At 46.2% G+C, this 20,965-nt stretch overlaps 1 protein-coding gene across 3 annotated transcripts in view; it reads right to left on the bottom strand.

Annotated features, from left to right (window-relative positions):
• The window catches only part of LOC126575966 (uncharacterized), a 102,405-nt gene extending 81,440 nt beyond the window's left edge, over positions 1 to 20,965 (bottom strand). For all 3 annotated transcript variants that reach the window (XM_050236984.1, XM_050236983.1, XM_050236985.1), the window contains exon 1: positions 20,784 to 20,965. The gene's annotated coding sequence lies outside the window, so the exon portion shown is untranslated. The remainder of the gene's footprint in view (positions 1 to 20,783) is intronic.

Raw genomic sequence — 20,965 nt, forward strand, 5'->3', positions numbered from 1 at the left:
GACCGCTCCAGAAACAATTGTGTGGAACGCACTGAGGGAGGAGGTCGATTGATCCCAGATCCATACTGCTGGCTACCACAACGCAGCACAACCTCGACAAGACTCGATCGAAAAGCGTTCCGGAATTCGCAACGGCACGAAATCGAAAACTTAATATCCTTGTATCGACCGCAGAACAGAAGAACGTTGTCCTTATGTCCCTGGTTGCTGTTATTGTTGCTTACGTTCCACGGGACCGAACGTTCAGCGATTGGTGAACGACGCAAAAGGCGAAGGCATCTCGGTGGCGTCGGAGCGCAATCTTGACAAATTGCAAATTGTCAACCGCACCTCCTCCTCGGGCGTTTCCAATCCCCTAACCTGTTCCCTCACCCGGGGCTCCACAACATCACATCAAAATTCATAATTTCATCCAATCTCAACTGTGCAGAACGGTTCCGCACCGCTTGCTCGCGTCCCTTCGTCGTCAGCATAATCGCCATTCTTCTGGACTTCGATTTCGCAACCTTGCAATCACACCCAAACACACTGACACATGCCATACGAAGGCACCAAAGGAAAAGGCGAAGAAAATCACAATTTACTACAATCACACACAATCCATTGTGCCCGGAATTCCGTGCTGCTTGCGTCTCCTTCGGGTGCCCCGGTCCCATGTATGGCGCGCAAAGAATGTGCCAAAGTATGCCGACATACTCACTCGATTCCCTTTGTCCTCTTTGTAGTCCCATCTTCATCCCTCTCGACTGGGATGCTGTTTTAATATTTCCAATGAATATTTGATGTCTCATCATTTTCCATCGGGATCGGCGGCACCAACATCGGGTGCGTGAGTGTAATGTGAGTAATGGCATACGGTGCAGACTGTCGATTTCAATTATTTCGATACAACACCCAGCATGCCAGCAACAAATCGAATGCTGGTGCGTGGCTGGTCGCTTCATTTTCATCATCATTATTGCCGTTCCCCCTTCGCACCTTGTGGCACTCGCAAATACACCAGAGGATCGAAAGGTGCTTCCAATCGGCATCAACCTTTTGCTTTGTTATCAGGACACATGGTTCCCTTCCTTCTCAAGACGATGCCAGATCACCGAGCGAGTATCAACGCTGAATACCTAATCAGCTTCAGAACGCGAAAATCCTGTGTCTGCAAAAGGGTGAAATCGAAAATAGTAGAGTACCCGGATGCCAAGATGTTCGCCCGACCATGAAGACTCATCACGACAACATGTGCTACGTCATGGGGTGGAACCACAGGACCGAGCGTGATGTGCTGATGTATGATTGATATGCTCACACACTTGACTTGCCACAGCACGCTCCAACGACGCTCTCAACTCGCCGTGCGTCGACGTCGACTGCCACGCAAGTGGGATTTGAGATGATCTCCATCGATGCCAAATCGATGAGCTCCCCTCGAAAGGGGTTTTAAAGTCAAATCAACTGCAGCAGCAGCAGCAGCAGCAAGTGACAGTACTACGACCCCGGGGGTCGTAAAACTTTCTAAAGATGTCGTAAAATTAAACGATTTATGATACCACACAAGAATGGGTGCACCGTAGAGTGATTTCTGGCTCTTCAATGGCGCGTTGCTGCTGCCGCTGCTGCTGCTGGTGAAGCGATAAATTTGCTCTTCGGATTAGCTTCCAGATGAGTGATGCACACGGCGTGCCGATGCCGGCTTGTGTTGTAGATGTATGCTACCGGGAATATTCACTCCAGAAGCAGCAGCAGCAGCAGCAGCAGCCACTTATACGATACGACTTGAGCTATCAGTAGCCAGTAACGTGCCCAACTGAAGTCATTAATCGGATTGATGCTTAAGTAGATTATGTTTCGGGCAAGGATCAATTTATTCTCTCCTTCTCTGTCTCTCTCATTCCTTCGCATACATTTGTGCACTCGCACAGTAGCTCTTGCAAAGATGCCTTACAACTGCTCCTCAACAAACAACCAGCGAAAGCAACAGCATCCAGCTGATTAATCAGAGCACGAGGCAAGCACGAAAGCATTTAAATCACTTCGAGGCAGGATGTTTATTACTTGAAGTAAATAGCGTCTCGGATTCTTATCGTCTTGGAGCCCACAGGCAAAGTTCGCGTCGTGCGTAATGAAATGCACTACAAATCTAACACAGCACACAGACTTACGGGCACGAAAAGATAAAGCTCTCATCTTGCTTCTCTCCGTTACCGGTGTTGTAGCACAACATCTTCTCAAGACACCGGCAGGCAGGCAGGCAGACAGCCAACCAACCAGGCACCAGAAGGGCACCACGGCCTTACTCAAACTGCTTTACGAGCGCGCCTAACTAGGATAGGCAAGCTCTGCTCTGCTGGCACTTCAGCTATCGTGTGCGCTATCGTTACTCTTCATAAATTTCCAGTCTGACAACTAACCAACTCTACTCTTCCCTTACCCCCTTTTCCCTCTTGGCTGCTACCACACATACGTTCCAATATTACAATGTATTCTGTATTGTGTGTAAACGATCCCCACTCGTCGTGAAAGCATGTGTATCATCGGGTGGTTGTGATGTTTTGAAATAAATGAAAATATGTTGCCACTACGTACATCCCACTGGAGAGTATCGTAAAACCAGTTTCACAATCAGTGAAGTCACCCCGTTTTGTCCTTTCCAAAACACTTGGTTGCGTGCGCGATGGAGGCGCCTAAAAATGGAGGCGCCTGGTAGCCCGATAAAAAAATCGAAATTCTAAACACATATGCAAACGTGGCCACACTCACACAGGCACACGGTCACGAAGTAGTGCACTTTAGAATGAGTAAGCACTTGACCTTGAAGGGGAATGAATTTTATCGCTTCCGCCGACTGCACTTCCCGAGAAGAGGAGAGCATCCGACACAAGAGCGCAAACATGGCCGCTGCATTATGCAGCTAGCGAATTCATAACCCATTAGATGCCCCTCCTTTGTCCCACATTTGCACGACCACACGACTTCTGTTTCATCCCTTGTCCATCTGTCCGGCGAGTGTGTGCGGCTGTTGGTGCAGAAAACGTTTATTTTATTTCCAACCAAACGGATCCGGTGGCAGCGTCGTCGGCATCGGCATCGGTATCGGCCGGCAGCAGCATCGTTACACTTCACCACCACCGCCACCGCACAGCACAGACCTCCATCAGCTGTTGGCAGCTGTTTGGAAATTCGAGCACACAAACGACGACGCGTAGTCCCAGTCTCGGTCGCTCGGACGATGATGACAGTGGAGGAAAACTTTCCACTCAATTAGCCGAACCAATAAAACTTATCATCATCATCGCGATGATACACTCATACACACATCTTTCACTCCAGTGACTCTCTTGGTCAGCGGTCCGGTTTGGTCGTATAATCGACAAAAAGGAAAACTTTTCTTTTTCCAAGCAATTTCTTTTCGTTTCCTTTTTTCCCCCCACCCGGCTTCCATCGCACCTTCATCGTGTGTTGATCTAGATCCAGTGGCGCAATAAAGTTGTTAGTCTTTTCAGGCATTCCTCCATCACCTCCCCCTCCCCCCCTTGGTTGTTCCGATTCCATAACTTCATTCGCTTAGCGACGCTCAACGTTCCATCGCAATTCATAGTATTACCGGCAGCGTGGAATGCGCGCGCGGGGGATGCATTGCAACCGGAAAACCAGCGAACCGACGGTTCAGTGCCACACAGAGCGTTTAGCGGATGGAAAGCGTTCTCGCAACAAAATCCTCGCATCGCAGCAAGAAGCAGCAGCAGTAGCAGCAGCAGTGGTGTCTTTTGCGTTTGCACTCTCCGGGTTCATCCTCAAACGACCATCACGCTGACGGCTGAATGTTGATGGCGGTGATAGCTCCAACGATCTCTCGTCTCGCGCTAGCGCCAGCTGGATAATGTGGGAACCTTTTTCCCCGCGCGACAACCGACCGAGGATGATGGCTAAACTGGATAAACGAGTGCAAAGCTGCTGCTGCTACTGCAAACTGCATTTGTGAAAAAGGAGAAAAAAAATGACGACGACGCCGACGATGTGTCACAACATAGCATACGTGGGGGTGCCTCTGCTCTGCTTGGCACCGGGGCCACTTACTTAGAGTGAAACGAATTGCCCTCCGTAACATCCTGTATGCCCGGCATCGATGGGAGATTGCATCGAAGCGATCGTGCACTTCCATCGTGCATGACAACCACCGATGATGATGCTGATGATGATGATGATGCACATTTAGCATTCACATTGGCGCGCAACCCCCGGCGGCCGGAACGGCGCCACAGCACAAATCCAATCCACCGATTGGATCGGTCCGATTTGTTGTGGGTTCCTACGGGCACGATTCCGACATCCCGATATCGAATGAGTAAATATTGGCGCTTGTTTTGTCCTGCCTCTCCCCTGGCGCACCCTGCGTTCGCTACTCAAATACATTGAGTATAATCCGGGCAATGAACACAGCCCCACTGAGAATGTGGGTTAAATGCAAAAAGATTATTCAATCGATGGCATGTGCGCTTGATTGGGGATTGCATAATCTTCCGGATAGCCTTTATAAGGAGTACTAACCTATCTTATTTTATTTTAACAAAAGATACACGTCATACATTGCTCTCACTACGTATCTTTAAAGGGCATTTAAAGTAAAAACCAAAGATTCCAAAGTCCTTTTTTGAATATGTTTAGAGTTTCCAAATTTAATTACAATCTCGTTTAATATAACATTCCGGTAAACAAGTCTGATGGTTTCGTCAGAAAATCCCTAAAAATTAATCCCTTTTGACCAAATCAACAATAGACCCCAGCATCCTTAACGTTACACTACATACAAACGATACAATCCGAGCATAAACACGCGTCAGAACAAAAATACGATTTCAATTGACCAAACTGATTGATTATTGGTGCGATCCGGTCCCTGCAATGGGCCACGGTACTTGTTTCCACAATAAACCACCACGCAACGCAACCAACATCTGCAGCATGTTTGCTTTTAATGTCGCTCATCATGTCAGCTTTTATGATTTTAACGTCACCATCGCCGCACATCCACCGGCCAGCCCTCGCCAACGGGAAAGGTAAATAGTGAACATGATTGCACTTCGGGGCTCAAATCACAAAAGGGATGGTGGCGATTTATTTTCGGCCATCCGCACACACCCTCGGCTCGGCCGAAAAGCGCATCGCCGAGCGCTCCCTTACCGATCAGCACGTTTTGCGCGATTGTGCCTCCCCGAGAGCACAACGCACCGTGACCGCTGACCGTAATGTGCGAAAATACATTTTTATTGCCGTCATAAAATCGATCGGAGGGGGGGAGGAGCGATGATCCCCCCACCTTCCTCTTCACTACAACCTCCACTCGCTCGCACAATTTCGTCAATCGGCCTGTCGAACGGGATCACGACGGATTATACCGTATTCGAAACATTTAAGGCATTGCGTACGCTGGCCTCAGACCTCAGTACCAGGGCCAATGGAATGCAGCATCACTACCTTCCTCATTGTAAAGCGTGATGGCCCGGCGTTCTGGCCGGCGTTGCCATTACTTCAACGGCCCCGTGCGCCATTTCTCTATTGGAATTATTTTGAATTATGAGCACAGAGCGTTACGTTCGCTGGCCCGTGATTCGCTTCTTCTTCTTCGTGTGCTTCACTTCGCCTGAGGTCACTCCTCGAGGTGAAAGTGAAACATAAAAAAGCCAAACAACAGCAGTAGCGGCACTGGCATCGCTACCGGAGGCGAATCCATAAAAACCAACTGCCGGTCACGGTTGCTTGGCCAAAAGGAAAAGATTACTTTCACTCATAACCACCCCCTGTTCATCCTTTTGTTGTTTCGCTAAGTCCGCTTCGCCGACGCGGCGATACCAAAGTGACCACCTGCCTCCCAACGTTGGTGCGCAATGCACGGACGCGCGCGCCCGCCTGCTTTCGCGCAGAACATGCGAAGATTACGAGTTTATTGTGTTTGAAATGGAATCCAATTCGGTTTACGAGTTTATGAGCACCGGAGTTGGCCACCACCACCGCCCGGGTAACCGAAAGCGGAACGTTTGTTGAGTTGAATGAAAAGTTTGCCAGCATGCCACCAGAAAACGGGGTCAGTGGCCCGCGTGATAACAGTTTGCAATGGCGTAGCGGGGTCTACTCATGTTTGCTCAACGGATTTGTCCCCGAGCCAGCCTGCCAGTCAACCAGTCAGCCAGCTTATTGCCGTTTCCGCACGGGAAGTGACGCTGGACATTCAACGGAATTCATCGCGTGGTCATTCGCGCTTCAAGAAAGAAGGCGATAAGCCCCGCATTCGACAATAACCGACGACGACGCAGTACTCGCAGATTGGCTAATGGATAAAGTTTCTCCAGAAGCATCTCGTTACACTGGTCAAAAAAGGGGGAACGGAAAGGTCGACCGGATTCAGTTGCAAAGTGGCCAGCAAATGCGGAGCAGTCTCCAGGATTCGTATCACAGAAGCAGGACAGAGTTTCTTTGTGTCCAGTTCGCTGTTCTGTTAAAAGAAAATCATTAAAAACTGCCTCAAAATACATGTAACGGGTTGGGGCGATCCGGGTGCGAAGGTGAACTCGAACCGCGGGCGTTCCACGCGCAGAACGCGGACTTATACTTACACTGGAAGTTGGCAGAGACTGTCCGTAATAGATGATGACGGAGCGGGGCTTGCGCGTAGCGCATTGACCGGTATCCGTAGATTATCTATCGAGACACTTCTGACACTCCCTAAGAATCCGCTACCGTTTGATCTGAAATTTACTGATCAGCAACAGAGTGGGTCATGCGCTGACGCAATTGCCGTTCTCCGTGGGATCAAATAAGAACAGAACCACTCGGTTTCGTTTCTAAAAGTACAAAGACGTTTATTGAACAATTTCTTGGGTTTATATACCCTTTTGATTCCTATCGTAGATAGGTATGAGCGAGATAGATGATCTCCCTCCAATGGATTACAAGTTTAGAAAATAGATCGCATGCCTTATTTACTACCACATGCAATGAACGATATAAGGGGCATCTGTTTAGTTGATAACGTGGGAAAGTTACCAACGCATAGAAAATGACATAAAACAGGCCTGTTCTAACGGTTGACAATTTCGTGGGAGACGATCGACTCATGAACGATCCTGCTATTTTCCCTATCGCGCGGTTGCGTAGCTACTCGCGGGAGTCGTTATCCGAGATTAGGTTTCGTGGTTTTATTACCCTATGCGCATGCATCCTATCCCACGCATCGTTCAAGTGCGGTCGCATCCTAACTTGGTGCCTAATGCATTGGTCGTTAATTTCTTTCCTTATGCCTGTCCTTCGTATCTGTTTTGCCTCTTTGCTTTGGTAGTTTTCTCTCGATTCCCTATGTCCGACATTCGTATCCTGTACGCTAAGACATCGCGTTGGTGCGATGTGTAATTTCGGATATATTTGGAAACGAGGCTCTTGTCCCGTTCTCAACATACCACCCCTCGTAAAACACTAAGTTTTACCAAATGAACGGGGCGTTAAATAGAGGTGAAATTTCTTTCCATTTACAACCGAGGCATTGGGAGAAAACAAGGTGAAGGTGGGCTCATATCGTTACAGTCGAAGTGGAGTTTCGGAACATTGATGTAGTAGCCCATTATTAGTTTTCTAAATGAATTATTTATTACTTATTTACGCCACCCGAGGGCGTAATCCGCAATGGCGTTCGTGAGATGATTCGTCATCTCAGTTGATTTTACGTATCCGGCCCGCCACCGTTCCATTACTGCCGCTATGTCATCCGGTAAGGTGTTAATTCCAAGGTCGATGATGAGGAGTTCCATTAACTCCTTCAGATAGAATTTAACATCCTTGTCTGAATAGTAGCGCGGACGCGGCATTTTGGGACGTTTTAGTGAACTCGGCTTCGGCGATTGGTGCTACTAGCAGGACTTCGATGGCGTGGTTGCTTGGTGATTGTCGGCTTGTAGGGATGCTCGGGTAGGCTGGCTGGCAAGGCTGGTGTCGTTGGCTTGAGAACAGTCGATTGCTGGTGACTTGTAGACCGTTGGTAGCTTGAGGCGATCGAAGACGTTGGCGACTTGTAGACCGTTGGTGGCTTGTGGCGAAGGTTGGAGGTTGAAAGCGAGGCCAAACAACGTGGATACTGCGAAGAAGGCTTCTGAAATGAGAGTGATTCTTGACGGCAAAAATTTTTGCTTAAGTACTTTCACTCGTCGTCGTCCTTTCTTCCTCTAACACTCGCAATGAGGGATAAAGTCCTCTAAATTGCTTGGGTTCACTTTCTCTAGTCGAAACTGTACTCCTTTCCATCTGGTTGCGATGGGATAGCAGGGTTGTAAGTGAATCCCATAGCGAAGCGAGCAATTGCCACCCCAGGCCATAAATATCATAAAGGATCTTTCCGTGTATGACCGTGTCAACCAAAAATTTTATGACCCGACCGATCATGTAAATGCCGATGAAAGTTGACGTAAGGTTGCCTAACCAAGTGGACCAGGTTAGAACCTTTTTCCAGTACTTTTCGAGAGCATTATTTATGATTTTTTCTGTTACCAGATCGTCGAATTTGAATCCTTGCAGATTGGGATGGTTCCCGGCAAGGATTTTATGGATAACAGATGTGGCGACTCTTTTATCTCCTTGCTCATAGACCATGTTCTTCATTTTTTCCAGACTTTCGGCGTCATAGACACCACTTTCCATTAGATTCGGCAATGGCGTGTATGTCCAGCTCGTGACAACATCTGTTGTCAATTGTTGAGGCGGCGTCGTTTCTCTTAACCGGTGATCGGTCGTGTACCATCTTCCGCCTATTGAGAACTTTGCTGGAAGCAACGGGGTGCAATCTATTTGCGTTCCTCTCGGTTGAAGGATTCGGGTTACCGGAGCCATGAACATGGATTGATTGTTATATTGCACTGGGATTTCTTGGTAGCATTCTTCCTTGCTTTCGTATGTTACGTAAACTGGTTTGCATTGAATTACGTATAACACTTCGGCTGCTACGACGGCAGAGTACCCGGTTCGTCTTACCAAATTCGAGACGAACTCGCTGGGGTTCAGTCGGGCTAGCGTTAGCTTTGTTTCCATCAGTGCCTTGTCCACTTTGCACATTTCGGTCATCACAGTCGCATAAACTTCGTTTAACCGTTGACCAAGATAACTTTCTACCATCGTGATCTTTGAGTTGAAGTATGTGAATAGATCGAAGTTCTTGCCGTGACTGGTTTTGCGTTTGAATGGTGATCGATATCCATTAAGTTCCAGGATAAAGATTCGCGGGTGATCGGTAACGTAACTATCAAAGCCGCATATTTGCGTATGATCGCGAGCTCTAATAGAAAACATGTGCTTGTCGTTGAGAACCGTGTACACCGCCTTAGCGCGTCCCTTGATGTCGTCGCCGTCGAAAGTTTTGTTGACGTTACCTTCGAATATCACCTCGAAGTCCAGTTCCTCACATTGTCGCCGTAAATCAACCTCCCAGGTGAGATAGCCAATCTCCGCGTCCAAACACCAACCAGTGCTGTGTGTACACACGATGCCGTTCCGTAATACAATTTGATCGTTTTCGACGTCCGCGGTTGTGATATAATCATGCATGCTAATTTCGTATTCGTAATAAACTAACGCGTCATGCCAACTATATGCTGGTGTTTTGTATACCCCACCGCGGCAATTTGAACCCTTAACTTCTCCTACGATTAGCGCTTGTCCTCGCGTGGTTCGGTTACGCTGTAATTCCCTAATCTTTGTTTCAAAAGATAAAGTGACTTCACCTAATGTTTGTGCTAACTTGCACTCGTCGGGAGTGAATTCTTTAACAACGTAAGCGTACCCGTTTTCGTATTCAGAAGTATGAGAAAAGGCTCCGCAGTGTTTGATCGAGCGTTTGATTACAACCTTACATTGATGAACATGCACGAAGGTTTTCGGACTTCTTTGTAAAACTTGAATCTTGGTTTCATACGTGGTGATATTTTTGGATGAAGGAAAGCAAGACGCTACACTCATCAACGAGTAGCTGGTAATGTTGATATCGTTGTTGGCACAATCATAGCCGATGATCCCTTTCATGCTGTGTGCGATCGATTGGGTCAATAAAAACAACAACGCCATGAGCACGAATGCCCATGAATCCAAACGCATTACCTTTGGAGCTCGTTTATGCGTAACATTGGTACGCTGTTCGAGCGCTAGGGGCTCCGCCCCTCGTTTAGAGACCTTAACATGCTTGGTTTGAGCCGTCAAATTTCCCGCGGCCCAGGTGCATGGTTGAAAGGCGGTCTTCTTTTTACTTGGTTTTTCCGGTGTAACCCATTCCTTTTGGTGTTTACCAACATGACCCACGAAATCTGCATTGTTAATTGATGCTTCGGGTGCGATCGGTAATTTGCCGCCGCCGCTAAGACAACTTTCACTTTCCCTTTTGTTACCTTGGGATTGTGTTTTCTTTTCAATTGGCCCTGCATCCTTGTGATGTGTTACGATGTCCTTTGTATTATCGTTGTTTGTTTTCTTTTTGAACATCTGTGTGCCTTGTGTGTCATATACGTCCAGTACGGCTAGACTGGTCGTTGGACGATGATATTCGCCGTGTAGCGTTTTAACCTTGGCTGATCTAATTTGTCCATCCTTGCCCTTGAATAGTTCTATTACTTTCCCTTTAACCCATTTACCGTTGTTGTTTGTGTTATCGGTTATGACGACTATATCGTTGATCTTCAGTGGTTCGGTAATTTTATTCCACTTGGATCGGTGTGCAATGAGTGGAAGGTACTGTTTTTCCCATCTTTTCCAGAAATATCGGCGGTAATGTACGGTCAATCGCCAGTGTTTTCGTTCCAATTTGTGAGCCTCGAAGTTCATAGGTATGGAACAGTTTCCGGCTCTTCCGATCAAAATGTGGAAGGGAGTTAGAGGTTCGTCTCCTTCTCCGTTAAGCGGTATGTCAGTCAGAGGCCGTGAATTTAGTATGAATTCTGCTTGAATTAACGCGCTTCGTAGGACTTCAACAGTGGGTGAGCGATTCTCTCGGCATTTTATCATCGCTTCCAAGTTGGTTTTGACAATCTTTATTAATCGTTCCCAAGCTCCACCGAAGTGAGGTGCCCTTGGAGGGTTAAAGTGCCAAGCAATGTTTAGCTTCATTGCTTCTCCGGCTTCCATTTTGGAGTTAATTTCATTGATTAGCTCTGACAATTCATTGTTAGCGCCGACAAAGTTTGTACCGTTATCGCTGTAAACATGCGACACCGCACCACGTCTGCCTTGGAAATTCATGAAGCAAACAAAAAATGAATCGGCATCTAATTTTTCGGCTAATTCTAAATGAACCGCTCGAGATGACATGCACGTAAATATTACCCCCCAGCGTTTTTCCGTTGAGCGCTTTACCGATACGTTGAACGGACCGAAATAATCAACTCCAGTGTGCGTAAATGGAAAAACGAAGCTTTCCGTGCGACATTCTGGAAGCGGTGCCATGATTGGTGGAATTGGCTTGGCCTTTGCATTTTTGCAATATTGACATCTTGCCTTAACATATCTGAAGGCTACATTTAAACCAATTATGTGATATTTTTGTTGCAGCGCGGCCAACACCACCTTATCAGACTGATGGTTGTAAATTTCATGGTACCATTGAATTATTAAATGAGTTATTTTATGCATTTTGGGAAGAATGATGGGCTTTCTGGATGGTATTGGTACGTTGTTTGCAAATTCTAATCTGCTTTTAAAACGCATTACTCCGTGTTCGTCTAACATCGGAGTAAGCTTTGACAACGGTCCAATTGTAGTGAGTATTTTATTTTTCTCAAGGTCTGCTACTTCATCGGGATACATATCGCGTTGTGCCTTTCTATATAAAATATTTTCTGCTCTGATACGATCGTTAACATCGTAATTTTTATTGAAATTTTTCTTTAGACAGAAGTCAATTATTTTGAGCAAAAGGCACGTGCGTTTAATCAATTTGAACCAATTTGAAAACTTATGTTCTTGTAGAATGTCTATTTGCTGATGGATGCCAACAAAGCAAAATTCTTCGTCGGTTTCCTTAGGTTCAACCATGGGCCAATCCTTTTCAGGTAGAGTTAAAAACTTAGGGCCCGTTAACCAGATAGATGTTTTGGTTATTGTCTTTGTGGCTTCATCCGCTGGGTTTTCACCGGATGGTACCCATCGCCATTGGTCGATCGTTGTGGTATCCAATATTTCACCAATTCTATGAGCAACAAATTGTTTATATTTACGGTGAGTAGAATTTATCCAAGCTAACACCGTTTTTGAATCGCTCCAAAAGATGGTTCTTGTAATTTTTAATCTTGTTTCACTGATTGTTGCGTTCCATAATCTTACCCCCAGTAGTGCAGCTTGTAATTCCAATCTAGGAATTGATAGGATTTTAATAGGTGCTACTCTAGCCTTTGCTACGAGTAATTTAACGTGAGGTTCCTTGCCAACATTGCTTCTTGCGTATATCGCTGTTGCGAACGCCTTATCGGAAGCGTCAATAAACACATGAAGTTCAATTTCCGATGTGGGTATATTCATGATCCATCTTGGGATACGAATATGGTTGGTTAATTTTATTCCTTTCAACCAATCATCCCACAATTCAGACAGCCTTTTCGAGATCGGTTTATCCCATTCACTTGTTTCCTTGTGAACTTCTTGCATGAGCATTTTACCATGAATGGTAATGTGAGAAATCAATCCCAAAGGGTCGAAAAAGCTCATTACATACGATAAGACTTCTCGTTTTGTTGGCGGTCTTAATTTGTTGTAAACTTCAGTAGGCAATTTATCTAACTTTGCCTTGAAACCAATGTTATCCTTTGCTGTATTCCAATAAATTCCCAGAATTTTGGAGGCGTCACTTTCTTTATCTTCAAGTGGTTTTATTTTAGCTGCATCCGATCGTTCAGCAGGTATGGTTTTTAACAATTCTCCGCTATTAGAGCAGAATTTTGTTATAAAGAATCCCCCTTCATCATGCGCTTGAATTACTTGCGACGTAACTTCCTTAGCATCGTTAATCGAGTTGAAACTATCGTTGTAGTCGTCAACGTAATGTTGTTTAACGATTGGCTTTAATGCTAACGGATATTTATCTTTTAAACGTTCCGCGTTTGTGTTTTTTGCCGCTTGAGCACATGATGGTGAACAAGTTGAACCGAAAGTCATAACCTGCATAACGTAGATATCTGGGTAACGATTTTCGCAATCACGCCACAAGAATCTTTGAGCGTTCTGATCTTCTTTGCGAATTTTAACCTGATGAAACATTTCTTTGATATCTCCGCAGATCGCATATTTCCCTTCACGGAATCTAATAAGAATTCCAAAGAGAGACGCTGTGGCATCAGGACCCGACAGCAATGCGTCGTTAAGTGATTGTCCCTTTACCTTTGCCGCGGCGTCAAAGACTAAGCGCGGTCTTGGTGGGGTTTTATTTTTGTTGACCACTATAAAGTGTGGCAAATAATATATTGGAGTATCTGTTTTCATTATTTCATTTTGATTTAGTTTACGAGCATAACCCTTTTTAACGTAATCTTGGAACGTCTCGATCGCCCATTGTTTCATTGCTGAATCTTTTTTCAATTTTGTTTCTAGATTGATCAGTCTTGACATGGCGTTATCTAGGCTGAGCGGAAATACATGATTTTCCTTTTTCCATAATAAGCCTACTTCGTAGCGTCCGTTTTTGAATTTCAATGTTTCTTTTAAAAGGGCCTTGGCTCGTTTATCATCATCTGATTCTGGTAGGTTAGTAATTGGTTTTACTCCGAAATCTTCAATTGAGAAGTATCTAGACAACTGTTTTTGTAATTCATCTTCTTGTTGAATTATCATTGTGTAATTTAATTCGTTGCCATTTGGTAATTTCCCGTAAATGAGCCATCCCAATTTTGTTTTCATGGCTATCGGTTCTCCCAATTTTCCGACCTTATGTTCGGAGCCCATCAATAAGTGATTATGATTTAATCCTACCATGAGAGTTGGTCTCACATTATCAAATGATTTAATGGGTAGATTTTTAAGATATGGATATTTGGAGGCCATTTCCTCGTAGTTAAAGGATTGAACTGGTAGATTTAATTTGTGTACAGTTCTCACGTCTTTTAAACGATACCCTTTCTTTGTGGCGCCTTTAACGGACAGTTGTACTTGTTGACTATTACTGTTCGTTGAATCTTTATTTTGCGTCCACGTTAGATGCAATGGGATTTCTGGTCCCTTTAATTGCAACTTTTTGGCTACATTAGCCTCTAATAGGGTTACAGATGAACCGGGATCTAAAAAGGCGAAAGTGTCAACTGTCTTTTCGCCATTGATTAATTTTACTGGTAAAACCTGATAATGAACAGTCGATGATACGATGTTTTCGTGATGGTTAAGTACCGGATTTTCCCTGGTTTGTATCTTCTTATCATGTAGCAATTTATGATGCTTAATTGTACACCCATTAATGCCACATTGTTTTGCCCTTTGGCAATCATCAATAGAATGGCTATTAGAGGACAGGCATCCGAAGCAAAGTTTATTCTTCGTTGCAACCTCAACCCTTTTCGAAAGGTTATTTTTGGTGAGTACATAACATCTGTTTGTATAATGCCTTTTCTTGCAAATTAGACATGAAAGAGAAGATTGGTATGGAGAATTAGGTTCCTGATTTTTGGGAGTTTTATAAGTTTGTTTTCCCTCAGGTTTCTTTACCTGTTTTTGAGTGTGTAGATTCACACTTCCTTTGTGGGTATGAGTGTTGATGGTATTCATCATTTGTGCCGTTTTGGCAAAAGGCTTAAGCCAATCGCATAGATCGTTCAATGTTTGAACGTCGAGTGCCGATTTAGCTTGCGCCATGTACTCAGCCCTCTTTACCTGTATACTTGTAGGTAATTTTGCTGTTAACTCCATAACCAGTCTGTGATCAGCTAGATATGCTGGTTTGTTCATTAAATGTACGTTCTTGACTATATTTTCAAGCCCATTAGTTAATTCAATGACGATGTTTTTGGAATCCTTACGTATTTTTTGTATATTGTTTAGCAATTCCAGATAAACCAAATCAGGTCTACCGTATGTCTCTTCTAAGCGGCTTATGATTTCCGGTACATTATCTGATTCCAGAATAAATTGTTGCACGCTTTTGAGAGCTTCGCCAAATAGAGCTTGTTTGAGTCGATTTAAATTTTCTAAGTTTGAAAATGACCCTTCTTTTGTTGTCTCATCGAACGTTTTCTTGAAGTTTGGCCAATCTTTAGGATTTCCGCCAAATCTTGGCAACTGCGTTAAGGCTTGCCTTTTCAGTAAAGTTTCTAACCGAGAGAAGTCAGTATTAGGCTTAGCCAACGTAGTAATGAGCTTGGAAAATTCATGGGTTTGTTCCCTTGCTTGCTCTTGTTGCCCTAGTATTAATCGTTCCATCATGGTTTCAATATTGCGAGCATCTTCCTTGTTGTCATCCTTCTGTGCTGGTTTAGCTAAATCTGTTAGACGATTCATTTCGTACGCTATCTGTTGGCATTTAGGGCAAAGCCAATACTCTTCTGGTTTTGGCTTGCGTGTCAACTTAACGCACGTAAGATGAAATAGACGATCGCACTCAAAGCACTCGATCATCTTATCCTCTCCTTCGTCTGGTTTTTGACACAGTCGGCAGTTGCCGGCCGCGTTAACCACATATTGTTTAGTCGGCATTTTGAAAATAAATGCTCGCTTATGATCAAATTATGTGAAATTAATACGGCTCTTACCTGCCACTCGATGTCTTGACTTGTCGCTTTACTTACGAATTTGTATGTGGCTTACGAGTCTTGTTCCCGGCGTTGGATCGTCCTTCGGTGTTACGGATCGGCGGCTACCTTACGTAGATGAATCTTCTGGGTTCGGGAACCGGCCGCACCGTACACCTTTACAGCACTTGTGATAGGATGCGTCTTGTTTGTCGGATGTCGCTATCAAGCAATCAATAATAGTTGCTATAGATGGAGCTGATGCAGAATTCTTCTGCTTTATCCGTGCCGATTGAACGGTCGCGGTTATTGGAATTCGTTTGTACGAATCCTATTATGGTCAAGGCTTCGCTATGACCTTTGCGCGATCCGGAATTACTGCGTAAGACCGGTATCGGTGACACTGTCACGCTAGATTTTGCTGCACTAGCTTGTAGTACGATCTGCCGCTTAATGGTGAATTTTCACCTTGTGCGATACGGCTCTTTGGAACCGTAGCAGTTAGCACTATCACTTCTGATGCACCACTGACGCACTTTACGGGACAAATCCCGGCCAATCCACGCGTGATTGGTCTTATTGTTAATAGTTTTGTGCACTTACACTTGGAAATACACTTCTGCTCTTTAGGCGGCAGTACACCTTAATTCACTACTCACGGTAATTGTGCGAATCGAGTTCTACGCTGAGATACTTCAGATTCGGTGAATTTCACTGTGTTTTCGTAACCGGATTTTTGCACTTGCTCACCGGGTGATTCAGTGAAATTCACTCTGGGATTGTAACCGGATTTTTGCTTACGCTCACACGGTAATTACCAGACACTTACCAAGGCTGTTCTTTAGGCGACAGCACACCTACACGTGAGTACGATCGGTTGAAGCTACAACGCGCGCGAATTGTAACCTCCTCTCTGGAGCCACCATGTAACGGGTTGGGGCGATCCGGGTGCGAAGGTGAACTCGAACCGCGGGCGTTCCACGCGCAGAACGCGGACTTATACTTACACTGGAAGTTGGCAGAGACTGTCCGTAATAGATGATGACGGAGCGGGGCTTGCGCGTAGCGCATTGACCGGTATCCGTAGATTATCTATCGAGACACTTCTGACACTCCCTAAGAATCCGCTACCGTTTGATCTGAAATTTACTGATCAGCAACAGAGTGGGTCATGCGCTGACGCAATTGCCGTTCTCCGTGGGATCAAATAAGAACAGAACCACTCGGTTTCGTTTCTAAAAGTACAAAGACGTTTATTGAACAATTTCTTGGGTTTATATACCCTTTTGATTCCTATCGTAGATAGGTATGAGCGAGATAGATGATCTCCCTCCAATGGATTACAAGTTTAGAAAATAGATCGCATGCCTTATTTACTACCACATGCAATGAACGATATAAGGGGCATCTGTTTAGTTGATAACGTGGGAAAGTTACCAACGCATAGAAAATGACATAAAACAGGCCTGTTCTAACGGTTGACAATTTCGTGGGAGACGATCGACTCATGAACGATCCTGCTATTTTCCCTATCGCGCGGTTGCGTAGCTACTCGCGGGAGTCGTTATCCGAGATTAGGTTTCGTGGTTTTATTACCCTATGCGCATGCATCCTATCCCACGCATCGTTCAAGTGCGGTCGCATCCTAACTTGGTGCCTAATGCATTGGTCGTTAATTTCTTTCCTTATGCCTGTCCTTCGTATCTGTTTTGCCTCTTTGCTTTGGTAGTTTTCTCTCGATTCCCTATGTCCGACATTCGTATCCTGTACGCTAAGACATCGCGTTGGTGCGATGTGTAATTTCGGATATATTTGGAAACGAGGCTCTTGTCCCGTTCTCAACAATACATCATAAATTCTGTCCCATCTCTGGCCAATATTCCAGGCCCACATTGAGCGTTTTACGCTGGCCCATTCCCTGGCCTAATGTGCGTCCGGTGGCGAACGGTACCGAGATTCACCGTTAAAACCAATACCAGCCTGCCGTAACTCATCCACCAACCAGCGCCATAAATCGGTGCTCGGAATTTCCTCGGAATATTTGGAACGGAATCAGAGTGCGCGCGCGCCGCAGAACAGGGGTTCTATCCAACGCAATGAGTGTACGCGTGGGGCCGGTCAGGCGGTGTTATTAAACAATTGAATTGTGAGGCAGCATTTGTGCAGCACGTTCCAATGCTGCTCCTGTTGCATCCGTGCTTTGTGTTCCAACGGGGGGTGACCTCCAAAAGGAGCAGAACCGCTCACCGCCGGTACTGTTGTTGAGGGCTTAAAATACTTTAATTTTCTCCCCGCCGCTCGCTCGTGGTTCAAGTGTCGCTATAATAGCCCGCAATCTAGATTTTATGGCCCATTGACCGCGTGCGGTGCAGTCCGACGGGGAGTCGACGAGTTCGTGGGGGAGAGTAGTATCTTAATGATGTTGACTGCATCCAGCCAGCACTCGCTCGCTAAAAACCAACCTCACGCAACCCCCGGAGAGCGCGTCGGTATATATTAATAGATGTGCGTGTCTTGTCGGGATGACTTCGACTTCGAACTGCCAAAGAAGACGACGATGATGATGCCGCCCATCACGTACGGTAGGGAATAATCTTTTAGGTCGGCCACCGACAACCCCGGCCGATGTCCGGGATCGGAGCGCAAAACGATCTCACGTTACACGCCCCGGCGGCAGGCGATTGGCAGGAAGGATAAAAGTCCCACCGCTTCACCCGGGCCTGCCCGGGAATGGGAAATCCCGCTAAAGTAAATATCCCAGATTACCTTTCGTTCCTTTCAGTCGGTGAAGAGCAGCAGCAGCAGCAGCAGAAGTAGAGGTGGAGCAGAATGGAATTGAATAGCAGCAGCAACAGCAGCAGCAGCAGCAGCAGCAGTTGAAGCACCGACCACAGTCAGACGACGCACGACGTACGGTTAGCATACGTGCACATCACCGTGGTTGCTTTGATGGAACGGAGCAATCAGCAACGATTCAAACAGGACAAGCCCCCGGAAACTCACTCACTCGCTCTCTCTCTCTCTCTTGCTCTCTGATGGCAAAGATTCGAAGGATTTCAGTCGTTGTCCACTCGGCCAGGTGATCTAGCATTCCAACAAACACTCTCAAAGACACTTTATGAAATTCTTTCGCCTGGATAAGGGAATGCGCCTGACGCAACCTCTTGCCTCTCGATATTCTCGATTTTCCCTCTGCTCTGATCACAACAACTGTGTATGCGCACACCAGCCTGCTAAGATGCTTCTTCAATATTTTCTGTGGCAGTAATCACAGCGACGCAAAGCAAATAATCCCACGTAAAGCGGATCATAACCCACCCCTCTCGGCCTCTTTGGGGAGTGGAGAAGATTATCATCGAGCGCCCCCTCCTGTCGCTTCCGCTTTCCGTTCCTTCCGTTCCGTTCCATGGCAGTAGCCCCGAAGCATACATTGAACTCCCTTTTCTGCGTGAAAAGCAACCAGAGCTTCCACAACAGTAGCAGCACCGGCAGCAGCAGTAGACAGTGCTTTCCATAAACAGTCTCTGTCCGCCTCGCGGGTGCCACATAATTCATAATACTTGTGGCACCTTTCCGCACCCCATCAAGAAGGTGAAAGGGGTTTCACTGTAATTAATTAGAACTACTTACACTTTATTAGTTACAATGTCACGACGATGGCGACGGTTATGAAGCAGGTTAGCAACCGCGCAACGAAGCTCGCCCCATTAGTGAACAAACTTCAAGAATCAACAAACTCCCCCCGGGGGTGGGGTGTTAAGCCACAACGGAAAAACACTGTCGCTACCGGTACTCTGCAAAGGTCTTTGGACCTGATCACCACCGCTCGGTATCGTATCCAGTAGACTGAAAACAGCCTCCCGTAAAAGGAAAGGTCTTGTAAACAGCGCTTTACGGTCGCTTTACGCCAAACGGCAGGTGAAGATCGGCTCGATAGGGACATAAATTCTTTTGCCAACTCGTCAAGCTGTCTACCACGGGGATGCCACGAGTCAAAGGCACACACGAGAACCAACCCCAGGGGGGAGTCGGCCATCAATTGTCGAACGACGCAGAACGGTTTAATTAAAAACTCGGACTCCCCGGGCTTGGATCCGCATCCGGATCCGTTCACCTGATTTATTATTATGCTCCGTGGTCAGGCTGGTTTTCGCTTCGTTCCGGGACTCTAGTGTGCCCATCTTGCACATGGCTCACGTTCCCCTCACTAATGAAGGTAGTTTGATGAGTTTCCTGGTTCTTTGTTACCTCGTGGTTCTATCTATTTTAGTTTTTCCCTCTTTTATTTCTCTCTTTCTCCCTCTCTCTTATGTTCTGTCTATTTTCAATGACCTATCTCTGGCAATCGATAGGGCTTATCGTACGAGTACGGTCCCTGGTGGTTTGAAAAATATCGAATACCACCCCTCATTGCCTCCGTTCACTTCGTATCGAACGATGCCCTGGGTCCCTGTGAAACTAGCAATGAATAACAGAACAGAATGGGAAGAAACTCACACCCGCTTGCTTTCTTTCGCGCACGTTCGCCCGCTCCACGATCACTTCCGCGTCTCAAGTGCTGTCTGCTGGCGTTTTCCTCCCCCGTAATTAATTGACCTCCTAGGGGGTAGTACGTCACCCGCGGGGGGGGTGGTTGGGGTGAGCAATTGGACTAGACAGTAATGAGGAACGTCCCCAGAACGGCTGCTTCTTTTCACTTTCCTTTTTTCTCAGTTTCAATCGCACTAATCAACTGGTGTGCCGGGATCACCAGAGCGAGAGATAGAGATAGAGAAAAAGTAGCTTTCGCAAGGGAAAGGAGAAGGCCTTCTCCTCCTCTATCACTTGGCCGCTTAAGCCCGTTTCTTTGGACGGTCAAGTCGCGTTCACTTTTCCTCGGAATGTCACCTCTTCAACCGGTGCTCCGATTGTTTAATGAATTTCGCGCGCATCATACACACTGGTGCATCGAAGTGAAACCACTTGCTCATTTGCTGCCGTCCACTGCTCTCGCTTGGTAGCTGATGGTCGTGACGAGCCACTAGCCTACGAAAAAACCACACGACACACGCCCGTACACTCACCCACCCACTTCACGGTCACTGGCACGATCAGCAGACGCTACGCCTCTGGCAACACCCCGGCACTAATCGACCGTTGTGCGGCGACGATGGTGACCGAAGATCGCAACACTGCACAGCACAGCACAACAGCACCAACGGACGGAGCGGGTGCCAAGATACACTCATACGCGCGGTACGGGAAGCGCG

Source organism: Anopheles aquasalis, chromosome 3, assembly GCF_943734665.1.
Source record: "Anopheles aquasalis chromosome 3, idAnoAquaMG_Q_19, whole genome shotgun sequence".
Taxonomy (NCBI): domain Eukaryota; kingdom Metazoa; phylum Arthropoda; class Insecta; order Diptera; family Culicidae; genus Anopheles; species Anopheles aquasalis.